The 3,749-nt window shown below is 43.9% G+C and overlaps 1 long non-coding RNA gene across 1 annotated transcript; it reads right to left on the bottom strand.

The window, feature by feature from the left end:
* Nucleotides 1-1,401: 1,401 nt before the first annotated feature.
* LOC113887009 lies at nucleotides 1,402-2,165 on the bottom strand. The gene is made up of 2 exons (XR_003509630.1): nucleotides 1,999-2,165; nucleotides 1,402-1,817 (listed from the first exon to the last, which is right to left on the bottom strand). It is a non-coding gene; the product is annotated as an uncharacterized LOC113887009 (long non-coding RNA).
* Between the last annotated feature and the right edge of the window lie 1,584 nt (nucleotides 2,166-3,749).

Below are 3,749 nucleotides of genomic sequence, written 5' to 3'. Positions count from 1 at the left end.
TAAAGTGTGGTAGTGTTAAATAGTGATAACATATACAGATCTGCAGTCACAGCACCCACCTATAAAGTCTCTTCGTCCATATCATCCTGGTAGCTGCTTACCTAACTAATTTTCACAGGCATGGTTGAAAGTTCTCCCACTTCCTTTGAAAGGACAACAAACCCAGGGTCTCTTTCACTATTAATGATTTTAAATCACATTCAGGGACTGACTTTGAATTATCAACTGTGTCTCTCAGGAGTTAAAGTGCCAGAAAGATTTAACTAGGGAGCTGCAGTCCAGATAAAAGATACCACAGCATTGACTTAATATCTAACTCTTTTGATGCTGATGGTGAAACTCTGTTTTAATTGTTTCTAAAAGGTTTTCTTAAAACACAACATTCCTCTGGTAGAGACTCTGCCTTTTATATCTCCATATTTGATTTACTACTCCTTGAAACTATTCATACACTTCAAAATTAAAGGTAACACCAAATTAAATATTCGATACTCTTCTTTTTAAACCATGAAAACTAGTAGAACTTGGACTAACAAAAGAGTTTATTGGGGAAGAATGTTTTACGACTGTAGTTATTTAAAAATACTAGGAGATGGTGATAAATATAAGACCAGCTTTTACAGAGTTTTATATTAATACTTTTATCAAAAGTCTCTGTCCTGACTTCTCTGGCTGTCCAGTGGTTAGGACTCCATTCTTTCACTAAAAGGGGAACCGGTTCAATCCCTGGTCAGGGAACTACGATCCCACAAACTGCATGGTGCCCCCCACCCAAAAACATTATCTGTGTGTCATGATCCTGTTAGTCATCTGCAACAGGATTGGGCCACCTCCACTCCCCTGGTTTTGGGAACACACTGCTCCCACAAATTTCTTAGAATAACAGTGGCCTATTGATTTGGGTTTGATCCCTCCAAACATTATTTTAATCTTTGGGAGTGCTAATTGTGGGTTTTAGTTCTATCCGTATTTTGTGCCTCCTGAGCACTTTTAGCTGACAGCATAGGTGAGTGATGCAACAAAGGCCGTTATGATGTAAGTGGCCAGGAGGTGATTTCTGCCTGCCTCACTCAGGGGAAGTATGACATTCACCATCCCCATGTGAAGCCCTCTTCCCATCTGGGTTCTGGCAATCTAGACCCTAATGTCACTCTACACCCCAAGCAATGGCAGTAACACCGCACCACTATTCCTTGCCGCTGAGATCAATTGTTAAGCAGGGATATTCACCTTCAGTGCAGACTCCTGACCCAGTCGAGACCTCTACTGTCTGGCTAACTGGGGACCTGAGGGTCTGTTCCCTCAGCCCTTGGGACCCCACATCCCTCCCCACTCAGGTGCCCACCTCTTTGCTTCCTTCCCTCCCTTCCCATCAGAAAATTCACACACACACAAATATCATCTTTTCACCATTTGATGTGTATTTTAATCGCAGCCATCAGTTTATTATCTTAGTGTGAGAGTCAGTCTTTTCCTGGTTGGCCATTTCTAAGAAAGCAGACCTCTGGAGACACAGTTCTAAAATGTCTGACCTTTTCTATTCAGTTACTGGCTGCCCAGCTTGTACTTCTCCAGGGTCTCTCCTTCTGGGGTGGCTGAGCTTATCTTCTCTTTTGATTCTGCCTCCTTCTTTGACTCTGCCTCATATTTTGGTACCCTTTTCGGCTTTGATTCAGTTTCTTACGTGCACAGGAACAGAAAAAACAGTTTGGTTTTCTTGTTTTCTTCACCTTCTTCGACTGAGTGGCATATGATCGGATTTTCTTTCTCAAGGTTCCTTTAAGAGGTCTTCTGACCCTCATGGTCATATTCTGTGCCTTGAAAGACAAGAGAAGGGTATTAGTTTTGAGGAAAGGGTATAACATCTGAGTTGGAAGGAAGATTTCATGAAACGGGATGTGGGCTGATGAGGGCTTTTGTGGCAGGCAAGGGCAGTATAGAGGTCTTGGGCAGCAAAGTCAAAGGAGAACGTGGGGAGCATAGATAGAATCATCTTACCTTCACACTGCCTCTGTATCTCTGTTGACAAAGGGTCTTCTTTCGTCCTTTCATCCTTGAAGCACACGGCATTGGAACTCTTCTTGGCTGCTGTGGCTTCCTCGTTACTTTATGATGATAGCATGAAATGACCTAAACCAGAATCTCTGCCTCTGACCTCTCTATATACCTTCTCAGGACAATGAGGAGCCACACCCTTCAATCTCATTGGTCAGCTAGGCACTTCCCCAGCCAATGGTGGCTTTGGGCTCTTAGACATCACAATGTACCACTGTGCCCATCAACATGGGTTAGTGGGTGCTGAGGGAGGCCATGATACAACTTTCTCACCCCTGACACCTCTGTGTGTCTGATTCTGGGGAGTGGTGATTCAGGGGCATGATGTTTCCTCTCATGACCCTTAGACTTTCCTTCACTGCCCTTTATTCTTTAACATATATGTCCCATTTCAACACTCCTGCCTCCTCCACTCCTGTAGTTCCTCAGAGTCGTCTAGTCATTTCATCGTTCAACCACTCTCTTCCTAGTGGGAGTTCTTGAGGGGCTTAAGGAACTTAAGAGCAAGCACTTAACATGGAAAAAGGTAATTAAGAACAGGCTGGATGTTTTTTCTACTCCAATGAGCTTTAGAGACCCCAAGACTTTGTGAATTCTCAGTGTGCTGCCCCAAGGTCTATACACCATCTCCATAAAATTATACATGAAAGCCAAGAAAGTCATAAATGTCTCCTCCACTAATATTGTTGGGGACACATCAACACTCATATTGAGTAGAGAAACTCAACATGCCCCATCTATCAGAAATACATTCCCAATTATAAAATAATAATAATAAGGTGCCCAAAGACAAGACTCAGATGACCAATGCACCACTGTCTCTTGACTGAATCACTTCCACAGTGGTCCCTCATTGAGAGTTATCATCAGGTAGGGCCCAATATGGAGCTGACCAATAACTGAGCAGGAGAAGTACCAGTAGGTATCTCACTGACAGTTGGTTGCTTAGTGGCAGGGCCGAGCGATGCACTGTCCAATTGCTGGGCAAGACCTGTTACTTAGTAACAGGATGTGGAATAATACGGCAAAGCAATGGCTACCTGCTAATGGCTGTGTTCATGCTGCTCTGATCCATAAGGATACGTTGGGTCCAGTGTGCTTTAGTTTTTTTGACTGACTCCTTTCCCACCTCAGATTTTGATTTCACATGCTTGTTTAACTTTTGTACATCATTCTTTTCATTGTATTCCCAGGCATGCCAGTCAGCAGTGCTTATCTATATGCCCCTCCAACAGCTGCCACATGATTGCATTTGCCGCATATATTATAGCTAATATTTCAAAGCCAACAACAATGTCAAAGCCAACCCACCTTGAGAACTGCTTTCACAAGCTTAACCTCACTGTGATTCTTATTCTATTCACAGTGTAACAGAGCAGAGTGAGCATGGCCCTATGCAGTTAGCCATTATGTGCTTAATTTCAACCCACCCTGTTCCTAGGCAACAGGTGTAGCTCAGCCTTGCTTGGTGCCTCAGATGGCCCCATTCACAAGCAGCCAACTGTCAATGAGTGACCATTCGTTGTCCTGCTCAGCTATTGATCAGCACCACAGTGGGCCCTGCCCCCCAGTTACTGTCAAGAAGGGAGTATTGGGGAAGTAATTAAGGAAGGGTGGTGTGGTGGTCATCAGCTGGAAAATGAGAGAAGAGGCAGATTGAGGCATTCTTTTGGAGGGCCTGGATTTCACCCAGC

The sequence above is a fragment of the Bos indicus x Bos taurus genome, chromosome X, assembly GCF_003369695.1.
Source record: "Bos indicus x Bos taurus breed Angus x Brahman F1 hybrid chromosome X, Bos_hybrid_MaternalHap_v2.0, whole genome shotgun sequence".
Lineage (NCBI taxonomy): Eukaryota > Metazoa > Chordata > Mammalia > Artiodactyla > Bovidae > Bos > Bos indicus x Bos taurus.
Note: the sequence above shows the minus strand (reverse complement) of the source record. Positions and strands in the feature narration are given on the sequence as shown.